The 17877-nt window shown below is 52.6% G+C and overlaps 1 pseudogene; it reads left to right on the top strand.

Annotated features, from left to right (window-relative positions):
- Positions 1–4939: 4939 nt before the first annotated feature.
- LOC136374688 (endoplasmic reticulum membrane adapter protein XK-like) lies at positions 4940–16473 on the top strand (annotated as a pseudogene).
- Positions 16474–17877: the final 1404 nt, after the last annotated feature.

Genomic DNA, 17877 nt, shown 5'->3' with positions numbered 1-17877 from the left:
GAGAGAGGGGCAGCTGCCAGACACAACAATGTATCCAAGATATGGGATGGATATATGGGATAGGAGGCAGGTCAACCCAGAACACTTGGCCATCTCCACACCCTGAGAAGCTGCCTCCACCTCTGTGTGCAGGGCTATATTTGGGAAGGCAGCAGAGTGGTTTTGGCATGTTCCAATGAGCACCCTGGGAGTGGTGTCTGCTCTGGGTCCTAGAGAGGAGAGCTGGGAAAGCATGCTGGCAGTTATCCCCGCCAGGGCTCTTTAAGAGTCTGGCTCAGAGCTCCCTGTCTTTTCCAAACAATTTTCTCTTCTCCTTTTACAGGAGCTGCCAGGCAGGCATGTGAAAAGCAGACAGGGTTATTTTGAGACTGAAAGCCAGCAAGGAAGCTTGCTCCCAGCCCATGTACAGCCCAGGTTGCCACACAAATGCCCTGGCACATCCAAGGGGCTGGAAAAGCTGCACAGCAAACACTGTGGTTTCACACAGTGGGTGGCCACCACCACCACCGCCCTTTGTGCAAAGTGTGTTGTATGAACACTGGGATTAAAAAAAATTATGGAGGCTGGGGTTAAGAAATTCATGAAGCTGGGATGCTGTTCAGGGCAGGGCAGGCATTTGTGAAGATGTGAAAATTGATATCCACATGTGGTAGTGAGACTCAAGCTGGTGCCTTGGGCATCCCCAATGATGCTTGTGGGTCCCTTCCAGCTCAGGAGATTCTGTGATTCTATGATTCCATGTCACTTCACATCCACCAGCCCAGGAGCTGTTCTGCTTCTGGGAGGTTCCAGAGTGAGGGCCAGTCAGCAGTCACCAGCTCTGCTGGTCCAGAATGCAGCCACTGTAGAGTGGGACACCTGAGTAGGATGTCCCCGGCACCTGGCCCATCTCTGCTGGCCTATGGCAGCTCTGGTTCAGGCAGTTTCTCTGTGGCAGTGTCTCAGGTTTGGTTCTCTTCGCTCACCTGAGATTTAGGTGGTGGTTCGAGAGAGTGTTTTGCCTCTGAAGGCCCTGAGCCAGACTCGAGAATGAAACAGAGTCTTCAAGGTCTTCTTTTCTGTTGGTTTCTCCCGTTGTTTATTAATTCTTATCTTACAGTATTCTCTGTGCCCGGCTGAGGTGTTCTGCTGCACGGACACAGGATGACTCCCCCCGCAGTGGGGCGTCACAGCCTCTTTATACAGATAATTATGTGTATATTGTTTACAGTTATGTGCCAATACCTATCACCTATACTAACAGGGTCACCTCTACTCTGACCCAATCCCCTTAAACTACTTTGTGCCACTGTCACAGCAGAAGATGGAGGCCAGGGGAGAAGAAGAAGAAGCCAGGGCACCGCCCTAATTCCTCCATCTTGTCCGCTCCTGTACCTATATTCTAAAAACCCAAAACTACAAAGTTTTTCACCCGATGATACACTACACTACTGCCTTCACACTTTTGTGACTTGTAATTCGTCTCTCAGTGTTGGAAGCTTTTTCCATGGGCTGAAGTCAAAGACTGTGTCCTCTTGGGCTCTGTGCCAGGCAACCCCCCTGGACTGGCTCCACACCCCCCTGGCCAAGATTCAAACCCTCTTGTTCAGGTCTCAGTCCTCTCTGCCGAGGTCTGTGACCTTCCAGGGCATCCAAAGGAATGCCCTGGACTCCAACAGCAGTGGTGTCCCAAGGTGTCTGTGCAGCCCCAGCTGTGCTGGGCTCACGGGCAGAGGTGTGGGCGCTCAGTTGGCAGGGACCAGGAGTGGCAGGGCAGTGGGACAGGAGCTCTGGTTGATGCTATCTGTGACTCGCATCACTTTTATGATCTATCTGCTGTTTACAGTGCTGAGCTGAGGACAGGTGGGGTCAGGCTGTAGAGGTGATTCAGAGCATGAACAGCTCACTGCCTCTCCATGCTTGGGACACAAAATGGGATAATAACTGGTGTGGAAAATGCTGTGAGGCTTTGTGTGTCCATTCCTCTTGATGGCTGCTGGAGCTTATGGATACAGGACTGGAATACTTGTTTGCCTAAAGAATTGCTCTTAAGGATTTCATCATGAAGCAGGGGAAGCTGAAATTAAAAATTTGATGAGTTGAAGCCCAGGCATTGCTCAGCTGAGGGTTTGGTGACCTGCCAGGCTCCTGGGGAATGCTTTAAATTTGGATAAGTGGAAGTTGCATAAATGGTACAAACAACACGCTGCTCTTGCTGCTCATAGAGAGCCGTGGGTGCAGTTGGCAGTGCCACAGGATGTGTTGTCACTGGCTGAGCACCCAGCCAGGTACAGCTGCTCCCGTGCACAGCTCCCACCCTGGCTGGCTGCTGTCACCAGTCAGCCTGGACACTGCTGCCTGCATCCTCTGCCCTGCCAGAGGTTTTTTTTGAGAGGCTGTTTTCCAGAAACAGCTTGAAAATTGTTCCAGGAATGAAGACAGAGTGAGCAATTCCAGACTGAGCCCATGGGGCCTGTTGGCCTCGGTGACACAGGAAAAATTCCCAGTTGTGGCACAGTAAAAATTCCCTTCTGACATTAAGGTGTTCTGGGCAATAATGAGGTTTGATATGCAGAATTGTGGCTCTGATACTTTAACCACCTTAAGACCAATACTGTTTATATACTTTGTGTGACCTGTAATGTCAACTAAGTTGTGAGTGTATAAAAAGTCATTGTTGAAAACAAAAAAGAGAGAAGGACATGATAACCACATTGACTCGACGTGTCATTGCTCTGTCCAACCTCCTATTAATTTTGGGGTCTCTCTTTGTTATAGAAAATATGTAACTATCATACTAGAGCTGAGTGGTCACACATAGATCTCCTGTCCCCACCAGTCAGGCCAGTCCACATGAGCTCATGGGGTTTGTAGTTTCCCAAAGCAGCTGTTTAGCTTGGAAGTAAAAGCTCTGAGCAGCTGCAGGGACAGGGATTGCTTCTGTGTGGGAGCTGTTGCTGGGGGAGATATGGCCTCCAAAGTCTCAGGCAGCTTTATTCTCAGCTCTCCTGCTGATAAATCTGATAGCCCTGGTAATGCTTCCAGCCTGGTGAAATGGGGAAAACTCTTGTGCATGTGTTTGGGGGGGTTTTGTGCTTTTGGCTTGCATAGGGCAGGTGAGTGGACAGTGTCTCTGTTGCTAGTGTGTGTTGCCTCAAGTTTGCCTGCTTTTCACTGTTTGCATTTTGTTCTCACGCAGCTTCAAGTAAACTATGTATGTTTTTAGAAAATTATCTTTGTTGACATACTTCTCCTCTCTAGGAGGAGAATGATGATTGATGGTGATGTTCACCAACGAGGTTGAAGAGGTGGCTACCTGTGTAGCCAATCTTGGCCTGTCTGTAAATTTGTATGTATATGGAGTCAGAAAAATAAAGTAGAGGCTTTCCTGCTTGACCTCCTGCTGGCCTGCCTCGTCCTTTCGTGCTCCTAACAGCAGCTGCAGGTGTGACCCTCTGTCACAAGTGTGGGCACCTCCTTGTGGGCTGGCCTAGCTGCCGAGGGTTGAGCACTGAGAGCCTTTTAAAAGTGACCTAAAAATTCCTGGTCTGCCTAAACTGAGGAAAATTGACCAATGTCAAACACTTTTTGCCTTGTCCCATCAGTCCCAGACAGGCAGTGAGTGCCCAGGCTGGACTGAGTGATCTGGCAGGCTGTGGATGCTCAGGCAAGACAGCCTGTGTTCATCCCACCTGTGCCCACACCACCACTCTTGGGGAAAGGTGGGCAGGGCTGGTGCTGAAGGCAGCGTGTGCCAGGCAGAGCAGGGATCCCCATGGTCATGGAGGTGGGGAGCAGCCCATACAGCCTTGTGCTCCCCACCACTGGATGAGTGATCAAGGTGGGACAGACAGGGTTTGGCTCTGTCAGTGAGTCCATATATCTCATTATCTTGAGGGTGGGTCCTTGAAGGTGATGGGAAAAGCCCTCTTGCTCAGCTGTAACACAAGGTCCTACCTGGAAGCAGGAATATCCAAGATATAGGAGACACATATCCCATGTAACATAGTTCCCAAATCTTGCTACACACACCAGTCACTCACAGGACTTGAAGGGGTTTCCCTGACACATATTGTCTTGCAAGATACCAAAATACTCCCTGCCTTGATAACACGCTCCCTCCCACATGCTGCCCCATCAAGCACAGGGCCATGTGGGGCCATTTCTGGGTCTGGAGCTGGGATCAGGCCCCAGATCTGAGGTGCTGGTGGGTGCAGGCAGCTCTCTGGCAGCTGTCTGATTGGGGCAAGGCTGGCACCCACACTGGCATCCCTCCTGCCCCATGGTGGGACCCTAGTGTCTCTGGGGCTATCTAACAATTCTCCCCTGGAGAGACCTTCCATGTATTGCTGCACCTTGGGGTGTTGGTAACTGCCAGGAATTGATTTGGCCTGGACTTGACAGGAGGGTCCTGGGGAGGGCTCCAAAGTCTCAAGGGCACACACAAGGAGTAGCATGGGGATTGTCAGCACTGTATCTGGGGAGTGGGAGTCCCAAGGTGGATGCTGCAGGGCTGTGGGTCCTGGCCTTGTTGGGGCTGCTTTGGGGAGGCAGTTCCCTGCAGAGATGGGGAGCCCTCGGTAGAAGATCCTGGTCCAGGACAGGGGTGTTGGGGCAAAGGTGCAGGTGGGGCTGTCCTGGGGTAGGGACCAGGGCACAGTAGCGCGGGGTATGCCAAAGCAGGAGGATGGTGGCCAGGGCAGGGCTGGGGTACCGGGAGCCTGGGGCCCCGGGCTGGAGGATATGGACCCAGTGAGGATGCCCAGCCGATGGACCCCGTGCTAAGGGGTTGGGGCGGTCCCGGAGCGGTGCCACGGCCGCGGGGCTCGGCGGTGCTGGTGCAGGGCCGCCCGTCGGGGCTCAGTGCGGTGGGGGAGTCCTGCCCCGGCCCGCCCCACAGTACGGCTCCTCTCTCCGCTTCAGCCCGGGATGGCGCCGCGGTGGGGCTGAGCGCCCGGGCTGGGCTGGGATCGCCATGGACGGTCCGAGCAGGGGCTGCCCACTCGCCGCCGCCCCGTTGCGGGCGAAGCTGCCGCTCGGAATCGTCTTGTCGACGGCGCTGTTCTGCGGGGAGGGGGCGGCGGCCGCCGTGCTCTGCCTCTCCTACGGACACTCCAATGACCGCTTCTGGCTGGCGCTCACCGTCTTCTTCGTACTCTGCCCCTCCGTCCTGGTGCAGCTCACGTTCATCTTCGTGCACCGCGACCTCAGCCCGCTCACCCTGCTCATGCACCTGCTGCAGCTCGGGGCCATAATCAGGTGAGTGCGGCAGGGGCGCCGGGACCCCGGGCACCCCTGGCACCAATGCGCGGAGCTGGTAAGGGCGCGGGCACCGGGTGAGAGCAGGGAGCGGTGCAGGGCAGGACCGGTACCCCGGGATCGTCTGTCAGCGGCCATCTGTCCGGAGCTGCTCCTGCCGGCTCCCCATCTCTCCTCCCCGGCACTGCTGCTCCTGGCCCGTGGGGGCCCCTTGCTCGTGGGTGGAGCAACGGGTGTTCCTGCTGCTGGAGCCCGCTCCGGGCAGGACGCGACTGTGCCAGCCTGTTGTATCCCAGCTGCTGGGAAAGCTGTGCCCAAGGTCCGGGAAGCAGCCAGCAATCCACTCAGCCTCGTGGTTTTGCCATCACTGTGCTTGTGCTGGGAGCACAGATGGGAATCCCTGGTGAGTGCTCGAGGGTGAATACTAACATGGGATGGAGCTGAGTCAGGGGAGGTTTAGATTAGATTTCAGGAAAAGGTTTTACACTCAGAGAGAGGGTGGTGGAGCTCTGGAACAGGCTCCCCTGGGGAGTGGTCACAGCACCCGGCCTGAGTTCAGCAAACCTTTGGACAACACTCTAGGGCACAAAGTGGGATTCTTGGGATGTCCTGCATAGGGCCAGGAGTGGGACTCAATGGGGGTCATGGGACATAGAGGAAAAGAGCTAGGTGCAAGAGTGGGGCTGGCATGGGACCTGTGGGGCCACTGGACTGTCCTGGGAAGAGGACAGTGAGGGGGTGGATGGATGTTGCACAAGCTGATCCCTCATTCTTGGGAATGCTGCGCTGCCTCCCGGGCTGTCATCACCCTGGGCAGCCTGCTCCATGAGAACACACTGCAGGAGGCATGGCAAAGCCACCATCTCCATGGGGCTCCTTCCCCAAGGGCAGTCCAGCAGACACACTTTGGGGCTCGCTCTACCCACAAAGCTCCAAAACCAATGCAGCCTGCTCCGCACTTCCTCTGTCACCAGAAACAAGCAGTGCACCAGATGTGTCCCCGTCACCATGTCTTACCTTCAGTGACACCTGGGAGGCCTTGCCTGGGTGCTGCCAGCCTGTGCTGGCCCACAGGAGTGTCGTGACTTTCACCACACCAACTAAGGCTGTCTGAGATGGGTAATGTTGCCTCAAGTTTGCCTGCTTTTCACTGTTTGCATTTTGTTCTCACACAGCTTCAAGTAAACTATGTATGTTTTTAGAAAATTATCTTTGTTTACATTCTTCTCCTCTCTAGGAGGATAAAGATGATTGATGGTGATGGTCACCAATGAGGTTGAAGAGGTGGCTACCTGTGTAGCCAATCTTGGCCTGTTTGTAAAATTGTATATATATGGAGTCAGAAAAATAAAGTAGAGCTATCCTGCTTGACCTCCTGCTGGCCTGCATCGTCCTTTTGTGCTCCTAACGGCAGCCACAAGTGTGACCCTTCGTCACAAGTGGTGACCCCTCCGTGGAAAAGGAATTCAGCCTTCTGTGTGTCTGAGGTCACAAGTGGTAAAGATGATGACCTCTACCTCTTCCTCGGAAGATGCCCTCGTGATGGACCTTTGGTTTGGGGTCCTGGAGAGGGAGGAAGCCTCTGTATCTAGAGAGGACTTCCAAGACTTGTTCTATTATGCTAGAACCCATGGTTTTCTCTCCACCGTTCAGGCTGCTTTCTCCACATTGGAGTGGAAGACCTTAGGGTCCCGCCTACTGCACGAGTTTAAGGCGGATGCTGGGGTGGATTTTTTGAGGTTGCTAATGACCTGGAAAAGGCTGAAAAGGGTGCTGCTCGGTATGCAGCCTCCCAGTTCTGGGGCTTCAGAGGATGGCTCCAGCCTGATGCTGTCTCCCGGTCCCAGGGGAGATGGTGGTGCCTTTTCTCCTGTCCCTGCGCCGCGGATGCACCGCTGGAGCGGAGGGGATTCAGCCCCTACCCCCGCTCGCACGGTGCCGGCGGGAACACCGATTCCCGCCCCACACAGGCATAGCAGTGAGGAAAGCCTGTCCTCCCTCAGGGCACCAGCTGAGGAGGGCGCGGGGTCCGCGGAGCGGATCTCGCCCGTACCCGCACCCCGCAGGCGTTGGAGTGCGGGGGATCTTAGGGCTTGCGGAAGCCCAGAGGGACCGGCGCTACCAGCGCCGCCGACTCCGGTGCCGCGGAGGCGGCAGCGGAAGGTCCCTTCCCCTCCCCGTGCATTCCCGGCGCGGGAAGCGCCAAGAGCGCGTTTGGACCGGGGAGGGGGGGCGGTCACAGTGGACTGCCCTCATTGTGGGATTTCCACGAGATATTCCGTGGAGGAGGATGGCGTGGGTTCGCGCCGTCCCGAGGGGCCGAGCGAAGCGGCCCCGGACCCGCGCGGCGGGGACCCGCAATCCCCCCGCGGCTCCGGGCGCGGCTCCGGGCGTTCAGCCAAGTCTGCCCGGGGGGGCACGGCCCCGGAGAGTGAGAGGCCCGCCCCGCAGCGGGCGGGAGGGCCGCCCACCATTGGAGTTCGGGCGGCCGGGGGGACCATGCTGGGAGCTGTACCCGCAGCCCCTCCCGCAGCCGCGGCTCCACCGAGAGATGCGTGGGGGATGTGGCGCTCGGGTGGCCTTCGGGCTGTACAGCCTGGCTCTCCAGCGAGTCTTCCCCCCCCCCCCCCCGCGAGCCCCCCTCCTTCCCCCGTGGCTTCTCCCCCTCAATCGCCCGTGTCCTTGGAAGCGGTTCCGCACGGCAAGTCACTCAAGGCGCTGCGTTCCCCTCCCGCGCTGAGCCGGAGCGGCTCCGCAGTTTTTACTTTTAGGGGGGGCGGCGCGGCTGGCGACAGGCTGGTGTTCACCCATGGCAAGGGGTCCCGGTGATTTGTTAAAAAAATATGGATATTGATCTAATACCAATATCCAACTATGACGGACAAAGACTCTCTAACAGTTTGAAGTTAGAAAGTGTATGTTTATTACGACGCCGGGCAGCGTGAGGGATAGCTCCCAAATACACACGCGCAATTTACAGATGATCACAGGGTCTTTTTATGTACAGAAGTGTTGAATACCCAAAACACAAATGCATATTCATGACTCTGGTCCATCCCATTCCCCGCTTCGTATGGTAATTAGCCAAAAAGCAATTAAGTATGCGTAGTTTGTTCTTTGAAATGGGTCGGTGGTCCTTTTTAGGGGGTGGGGTCTCGGAATGATGAAGTAAGATGCGTCTTCCTCGCTTTGCCTTTTTAACCTTTTAGTGTTGGTGACACCTGGATCCTGTTTTCTCAAGACTATCTGATTTATGATCACATTGTGTTCTTGGAGTCTATTGATTAAGTTGACAAGTCTCCTGATTTATCGGTTCCTTAAATCCGGCTTATGTTAAAAAAAGGAAGTTTCAATGTAAAAGGGAAGTCTACGTCAGCAAGTCCACGTCTACTTTAACTAAAGTCCTTAATTCTTTAAAATTAATATCTCACCGGGATGCCGGGTCGCCTTCGACTGGCCGTTGGATGCTGCCAGTGGGTCAGGTGACGGTCCGGCCGCGGGACCGCCATGGTTTTGGGAGGATGTCCGATCCAAGGCTGATGCCGTGGGCGGCCGTGGTTCGGCACGGCGCCCCCTGAAGGGCAGGGATGAATTCCCCAGCTCTGCAGGTGCTGCAAGACAGGCACCTGCCTCTGCCGCCGCGGATTCTGCGCGACAGGATTCAGAGGACGATGGTGCCTCGACGGGCAGTCTGCGAGCTTTCCCTGTGCTTCGAGAAGCTGGTCGCAAGAAACATGCCCATTTGTCTTGGCTGGCATTGGTTGATCTCCGAGATAGGGTTGGTAAATATGGTCTGGGGTCTCCGGAGATGATGCAAGTACTCCGGCTGATAGACACAGACGTGTTACCTCCTCATGACGTTCGGTGCTTGGCCAAGGTTCTCTTTCAGCCAGTCGAATATGACCTATTTGAGTCCAAGTGGTCTCATTTGGCTGAAAAGGCTGCAGCACCGAATCAGCTGGCTTGTCAGGATGACCCTAGGTATGGGGTCGGGCCAGACGTGCTGCTGGGTATAGGTGAGTTTGCTGATGTTAATAGGCAGGTCACCCAAGAGTCCTTAGTACTGGAGCAGTGCCAGAAAGTTGGCATGGCAGCATTGGTACAGACAATGGAGATGTCTGCACCGAAAGAGTCATTTGCCACAATTCTTCAGGGGACTGACGAACCCTTTCTGCAATTTGCGGGGAGGCTGACAGCTTCGGTTGAGCGACAGGTGGATGATTTTAATACCAGAACAATGTTGCTCAAGCAGCTGGCAAGGAGCAATTGCAATGCAGAGTGTAGAAGGATCATTGAGGCCCTTCCAGGTGATCCCTCACTCTTGCAAATGGCCAAGGCCTGTGCAAAGCTGGGCAGCACAGGTGCTAAGGTGGCTGCTGTGGCTACCACCCTGCAGACAACCTGGGCAGCAGGGTGGGAAGCAGAAACAGGCAAGGGCTCAGGCTGGCAAGAAGAAAGGGAAATTATTTCAAAAGGGGACCACTCCTTTTTTTCTCTATGGACGGTGTGGAAGGCCAGGTCACATGGCCAATGACTGTAAGGCCACAGTTCATGTGAATGGCCAGCCTCTATCGGGCTCAGGAAATGGGCAGTGGAGTGTGAAAAGGAAGCGTGCTCAGACATGAGTGTCTTCCCAATCCCCAGAGCCAATGGAGGTCTGCTGGGTGAGCAGAGTTTCCACACCCACCTGCCCCTGTCACTGACACTGAAGGGACCTGAATTGCTCAACTTGTGTTTTTTGAGTCTTCTGTTCACAGGACTGAGTGCCAGTGGTGAGAAGGAGGCTGCTCTGAAGCTACTGGACTGCCTCATGTTCACTAGACTGTTGTTCTGGCCAAGACTGTCCTGAAACGACTTTTACTCTGTTTGTCTTTGGAGGGGACATTGTGAGTTTCTCCCTTGCTGCTTCTCACGCAGCTTCAAGTAAACTATGTATGTTTTTAGAAAATTATCTTTGTTGACATACTCCTCTCTAGGAGGAGAAAGATGATTGATGGTGATGTTCACCAACGAGGTCGAAGAGGTGGCTACCTGTGTAGCCAATCTTGGCCTGTCTGTAAAATTGTATATATTATGGAGTCAGAAAAATAATGTAGAAGCTTTCCTGCTTGACCTCCTGCTGGCCTGCCTCATCCTTTCGTGCTCCTAACAGCAGCCGCAAGTGTGATGTGACCCTCCGTCACAGGGTACAGTGCTGCCCAGTTGCTTGTAAGAGCCAGCCCAGGCTGCTCAAGGAAGGCTGTTTCAGCCAGCTGCTCAGGCCGGAGATGGAGCCCAGCCTGCTGAGAAGGTCTGGTAGGGCACTGGGAGCCAGATGGGACTGATTTGTTAAAAAAATATGGATATTGATCTAATACCAATATCCAACTATGACGGACAAAGACTCTCTAACAGTTTGAAGTTAGAAAGTGTATGTTTATTACGACGCCGGGCAACGTGAGGGATAGCTCCCAAATACACACGCGCAATTTACAGATGATCACAGGGTCTTTTTATGTACAGAAGTGTTGAATACCCAAAACACAAATGCATATTCATGACTCTGGTCCATCCCATTCCCCGCTTCGTATGGTAATTAGCCAAAAAGCAATTAAGCATGCGTAGTTTGTTCTTTGAAATGGGTCATTGGTCCTTCTTATGGGGTGGGGTCTCAAAATGATGAAGTAAGATGCGTCTTCCTTGCTTTGCCTTTTTAACCTTTTAGTGTTGGTGACACCTGGATCCTGTTTTCTCAAGACTATCTGATTTATGATCACATTGTGTTCTTGGAGTCTATTGATTAGGTTGACAGGTCTCCTGATTTATCAGTTCCTTAAATCCGGCTTATGTTAAAAAAAGTTTACCTCAACAATGTCTAGTTAGCAAAGGGAAGTCTACGTCAGCAATGTCTAGTTTAACTAAAGTCCTTAATTCTTCAAAATTAATATCTCAGGACTACCCTTCAAGCTGGGCCTTTGGGATGAAACTATTTTCCCGTTAGAGTTTGCAATGAGCCATGAGTGCTGGCTTGATCTGTTGAGAGAATTTATCCTAAACCCTCACTCCTTTTCGGTTTGATATATAGCAATTTGTGCTGTTCTGATAAGCACTCATAAATAATGATGTCCTGCTGGTCTCAGAGCCAGCTGGTCCCCAGGCAGGAGTCAAGCTGATCCCCTCTGGCCACACACACCCACCCCACAGCGTTGTGGAGGGGCTGGGGGTGCCCCTGTCCTTGCAAGCATGGCAGAAAGTCACACTCTTGCCCACACGTGAGGGCCCGCAGAGAAGGGGCTGCGGAAGCGCTGCCTTATCTGCACATGCCACACATGGCTTCACCCTGTGCTCTCCTTCCTGCTGTCCCCACCAGGGATGAAGTGTGGAAGCTGCCTTCTGCTCAAGATGAGAGATCAAAGAAAACTCTGATATTCAACTCTGATATTTCAGAACTTCTTTTGCCTCTGCTTAGAGGAAGACGTTTTTGCCAGTTGGAAAACAGAACCCAAGGGTGATCAACACCTTCCTGTAGCTGTAGCTCCCAGCAGTCACTGCTTTGTACCCTGGATGCTGCACCTCTTCCAGCAGCTGTTTCACCTCTCACTGGAGCAGTTGTTGCCCCCCTGCTACACATGATTCACCCTGAATGCTGGAGTAGAGGAGCAGCCACTGGGCATTCCCATGTTCCTGGTGTGACCAGTCAGGGACTGCCCACAGCACTGCTGGACAGTTGCCCAAAATAGTTGGGCTGCACTCAGCAAGGGTGGGGTCTAGCCAGCATCAGGCAAGGTGGGCCTGGAGGTGCTGGCAGTGGGGGACAGCAGGAAGTCTGGTGGGGTGACAGCTCCTGTGTCCCCACAGGTGTGTGGAGGCCCTGCTGGTATAGTGCTGGTCAGGGAGGGAGGAGGAGCCCTATATCACTATCACCTGCAAGCGGCAGCTGCAGAAAGGCTACGAGGTGGAGATGGAGCAGGAGGTGGGGCATTCGAAGCGCTGCTTGGCCACGCACCGCAACGCCTTCAAGCCCATGGCCATCATCCAGGCCTTCCTGGGCTCCACCCTGCAACTCACTCTTCAGCTCTACATCAGCGTCTTGGAGAAGTACATCCTTGTTGCCTGAGGTGAGGGCGCCTGGCACGTGGGCTCCCCAGGAACCCCACCAGGGCACGGTGGCAGCTCCTTAGCTGCTTGTGCTGGTGTGACATCCAGGCAATCCAAAAAGTCATTCCCGGGTGTTATAAACGAATTAGCCCATTTAATAATTAAAGAAAATTTATTAGATACTCAAAATATAAGTTTTGGAAAAGCCACAAGCAACGCAGTGCTGACCCAGGTGATCGGCACTGGGTGAACGAGATTTGTGTTCTAGAGTTTCAAACTTCTGAGGTTCACGAATTCTGCTTTTGCAGGGTCCTGTTTTATACTTTTTTTTCTCCTGAGTGGGGTGTGTGTGTGTGTCTTCTCGCTCCTTTGTTGATGCTATCCTTTTAGCACATTCATGTATTTTCTTATATTGCTGCCGATCTGACGAAAAATTTTCCCAGAATGGGTGAATAATAATTAATTTTCTTACTGGGATTCTGTTTGGGAATAAACATTTTTGGCGACGAATATTATCTTATCATGGGTGCATATCGAATGCATATCACTGGGGCCTTGTCAGATGAAGAAATCCTTTGGAATCAACATTTTTGGAGACAGCTTATCCTTGCTTTAGTATCTGCATTTCTCTTCCCTTATCACCCGATGCGAACTGCTTTTCCCCCTCACAAGTGTTGGTTATACAAATGCTGTAGTTTTTAATTCTTTTGCACGAATTATTTTGTAACGCATATTACACTGGGGACACAGCTTCCGCTGGACTCCCCTAAATGTGGAGCACAACCCACAGAAGTTGGGATGCCATCAGCTCTCTGCTTTCCTGCTTGCAGTGATGCAAAGTGGGAAAGAGCAGGCATGACTGAGGTGCCAAGGCTCTGCTCCCAGCCCCATGCTTGTGAGTATCTGCCCTCAAGAACCAAGCCATCCACCCAGTGCCATGTCTCATAAGAGGGTCAGGTCCCTGCCCTAGCCTGCTCTAGTCTTCATTTTTTTTCCATCTAGCTACAGGCTCTGGCTTCACTCCAGTCCCTTCACTGTATTTAATTTATTTCTGCACATTTTCCAACAGCCAGAGCTCCCAGACTAGCACTCTCGCTCTGAGGCTCCCTTGCCTGCTCCCAGGATGTTTATGTGCTTGGAGGTGGATATGCCAGAGCAAACTTTTAACTCCCATTTTGGCATGGCATAGAGCTGGGCATGCAGGCATGCTCCTGCACCATTCCAATTGCAGTGCTGGGTGAAGGAGCTTCCCTAACCCACCTGCTCTCCCAGCAGTGCTGGGAGCCCAGACTTTGTCTTCTGTGCCCACAGCAGGTGCGTGAAAAGGGAAGCACACGAGATGCCCCAAAGAAACCCCCTAATTTGCCACACCCCTCTGCAAAGGCATTTTGGGGAGTTGCAGATGCACAGGAAGAATGAGTGCCAGTGCTCCTCTAGCAGTAGATGTGGGAAGTAAATGCTAAATGATGTGTTTTGGGTGATTCCCTCGCAGCTGGAGTGTCAGCTCAGCCCTGTAGCTGGCAGCCACCATGGATTGGACCAGCTGCACTCTTCTATTTTTCTCCATGGTATTCCTGGCTGTGCTGAATGTGAGCAACTGCCAGCATTCCCTACAAATGACCTTGGCTTTGCAGCCCTTGGATAGGGCTGGTTCTTGGGATGCCTCTGCAGCTACAGTGGTGTGGCTCTTGGCTGGAATGAAGGCAGAGGGGCCCTCACAGCACAGACTGTGCCCCACTTACCCTTGAGCAGCATTTCCTATGCAGGGCAGGGGCATTGGGGCATGGTCCAACCTCAGAAATGGCTCTGGTTTGGACAAGGCTTGTGTTTTATTGGTGTAGGGATAACCTTTAGGTTCTGAGCCTCCTGCTGCCAGCCACTTCTGCCACAGCCACCTCATCATGGGGACTGTCACCACCACCTGTGAGCTGTTCCAGCAGTGTGTTGGAGTCCAGGGCATTCCTTTGGATGCCCTGGAAGGTCACAGACCTCGGCAGAGAGGACTGGGACCTGAACAAGAGGGTTTGAATCCTGGCCAGGGGGGTGTGGAGCCAGTCCAGGGGGGTTGTCTGGCACAGAGCCCAGGAGGACACAGTCTTTGACTTCAGCCCATGGAAAAAACTTCCAACACTGAGACAAGAATTACAAGTCACAAAAGTGTGAAGGCAGTAGTGTAGTGTATCGCAGGGTGAAAAATTGTGTAGTTTTGAGGTTCTTAGTATGGAGGTACATGGGGGGACAAGATGGAGAAATTAGGGCGGTGCCCTGGCTTCTTCTTCTTCTCCCTTGGCCTCCATCTTCTGATATGATGGTGGCACAAAGTAGTTTAAGGGGATTGGGTCAAAGTAGAGATGACCCTGTGAAACAATCCCCCGCAGCCCCCTGGGGCTAACTCAGTTCCTTGGGAGGCTTTGGGGGAATATTTCAGGGACAAGACAGAAGATCCAAAAGAGGCTCTTACCCCCAGGGTTGATCCAAGACATTTATTCCAGGAGGGGAAGCTAGGGCAAGAGAACAAGAGGAGGAAGAGCAGGACCTTATCAAGGTTCCTGCCCAGGGGGGATGGCTGGACCTCAGCCAACTGGGTCAAGAGAGGAAGGAAGGGTCAAACTACATGGTTACAGGCTCCAGAGGTCCTGGGGAAAAACCATTCCCCAGAGAAATACAACAACCCTGTTAGTATAGGTGATAGGTATTGGCACATAACTGTAAATAAGACACACCTAATTATCTGTATAAGAAGGTAACGACCTCCCATTGAGGGGAGGAGTCGTCCTGTGTCTGAGCAGCAGAACAGACCTCGTCTGGGCACAGAGAACATTGTAAGATAAGAAACAATAAGCAACGCGGGAAATCAAGAAAAAACACGACCTTGAAGACTCCGTTTCATTCTCGCATCTGGCTCAGGGCCTTCAGAGGGCAAAAGACTTTCTTGAACCACCACCTAAATCTCGGGTGAGCAGAGAACCCAACACGAGAGCAGTGCTCTTGCTGAGCCTTCTGCTGTGAGCCCAGGCGTTTGGCACCCTGTACTTCTCACCCAGGAATGGCACCCCATGTTTCCCACCTGAGATTGTCACTCCACACTTTGCACCCCAGGCAGTGGAGAATCTGGACACAGCCTGGTCTCCAACACTACCTGACTCCCCTGCTCTCTCCGTCTGCAGCTATCCTCATGGCCATCTGCCTGGTGTCAGTCACCTATGGAGCACTCATCTACAACATCCTGGCCATCCAGGTCAGGTATGATGACTACAAGGTCCAGCTGCAGCCGCTGGCCTTCCTCTGTATTGTGCTGTGGTGCAGCCTGGAGATCTCCACCCGCATCGCCATCCTCATGCTCTTCAGCACTGTCTTCAAGAACTGGATCATCCCCATCACCCTGGCCAACCTCCTGGTGGTCTTCTTCTTGCCCTGGGTGTAGTTCTGGCACAGCAGCAACTACCTGCCTGACAACATCGAGAAGAACTTCAGCTGCCTGGGCACAGAGGTGGTGCTCTGTGCCTTCACCCTCCTCTACTCCAGCATCAACATGTTCTGCTGGTTGACTGTGCAGCTCAAGCTGGCTGACTGGGACCTCATCGACAAGTCACAGAACTGAGGCCACCTGGCCATGTACTACGTGGCCCAGCTGGCAGAGAACACAGCCCTTGTCATCCTCTGGTACTTCTTCAAGACTGATGTCTACGAGAATGTCTGCACTGCACTGCTGGTGCTGCAACTGCTCCTCGGCTACTGCCTGGGCATCTACTTCATGCTCCTCTTCTTCTAGTACCTGCACCCCTGCTGCCAGCTCTTCTGGCACAGTGTCGCTGACTTCCTGCACTGTGTGTGCTGCTGCCAGCACCTGGCAGGGACCCCCCTGTGCCTTGAGGCACCCTTTGAACCCACGTGAGGTACAGCATTGTCTGAGCACCTGGCTTCTCCAGCCAGTTACGGACATGAGGATGGCAGCACAGGGCTGCGCCAGCAGCCAGAGGATGCTTGTGGCACAGTCCAAGTGCTGCCTGGTCCTGCAATGGCAGCAGGTCCCAGTGCATCCCCACAGTGGCAGGGGGACAGGAGTGTGCTTGCCTGCTCAGGACCACTCATATGAACACGAAGGAGGGTTGATTTGGATTGGACATAAGGAAGTTTTTTACAATGAGAATGATGAGAGACTGGTGAAACATGGGGTTGGAAAACTAGAGGATATTAATCAGAGAAATTAGAAGATATTAATTAAAGGATAGGCATTCAGATGGTGTGTATTGCTACTCTTCGAAGGAAGAGACAGGGCTGTGTGTAAAGAACAGCAAGGAGTAATGCAAAGATGCCTGATAAGGGGAAGGGATGCTTACCAAAACAAAAGACAAGAATACAGGACTACCAGAGACACTGAGATAGCAAGGTGCCTTGGGCCCCCAGGACCAGATGATCCTGGCCTTAGAGCTTGGACTGTGACCAGAGGATCAGTGGGCATGCACAAGGCAGCAAGGTCAGAAGTTCATCTCTGAGGAAGACTATTCTTCTTCATCTCTGAAGACCCCCGAGAGGATCACCAGAGACACCTGTGAAGGCAAAAAGGACCAATAAGACAATTAGCATACAAAGCTGAGAGGGGGGAGGCAGATCATGAATATGCATAGGTGTATTGTGAAACCTGATGCATATGTAACATTGTAGAGGTTAAAGGAGAATGAGAGTGAGCGAGAGGCTGTGCATGCCTTTAGGAGCTATCACGCATCATGCCTAATGCTGAATAAATCACATACCTACTTTAAAACTCACTTTGTCTCTGAGTTTTAGAGTCTTTCCACATGTCACTGGCACATGTTACCCAGAAAGATGATGGATGTCCCGTCTCTGAAAACATTCAAGGCCAGGTTGGATGGGCTCTGAGGAACCTGGCCTAGTTGAAGATGTCCCTGCCCATCTCTGGAGTTGAACTAGATGTCCTTTAGAGGTCCCTTCCAACCCAAACTATTCTACGATTCTACAATCATGCGACTTATGGGATGCCCAAACCAGTTGCTCCTTGTAATAAGTGATCAGCCAAACTTCATCAATATGCCATTTTATTAAGAAATATTGCAAAATAGAAATTTGAAAAAGTCACAAGCAATGGACAGCATCGAGCCCGGGATCGATGCTGGGCAAAACTTAGAATCGGCCGCATGCCGTATCCTCCTCCATTCACCAAGTCCACTTTTGCAGGGCTGGCTTATATACAGTTTTTCGGCCAGAAAGAAGGTTGCCTCATCCTTTTGTCCACTCAGTCATTGTTCCATATTCATATTTCTTTTCTCTCCGTCTGTCGGTCTGATGAATAGCTTTCCAGGCAGGGCTGGACATCTGATTGCATTTACAGGAACTCTGCATTGGGATGCACACCTAGGCTGATGTAGATAAGATTTTCATCAGATGTTGATTACTGGGTCGTTGACAATCTCATCTTCAGAGAGGACCCATCTCCTGATGGAGACACCCTTCTTTCTACTGCAAATGCGCTGCTTCCCCTGTTCCTGGCAGAGGCTTGCAGTTTCATGATTTCTTTTTATTTATTTGGTGGCTTTAAAATGA

Source organism: Sylvia atricapilla (assembly GCF_009819655.1).
Source record: "Sylvia atricapilla isolate bSylAtr1 chromosome W unlocalized genomic scaffold, bSylAtr1.pri scaffold_60_arrow_ctg1, whole genome shotgun sequence".
NCBI classification, from domain to species: domain Eukaryota; kingdom Metazoa; phylum Chordata; class Aves; order Passeriformes; family Sylviidae; genus Sylvia; species Sylvia atricapilla.
This window is presented reverse-complemented; position numbering and strand designations above follow the sequence as displayed.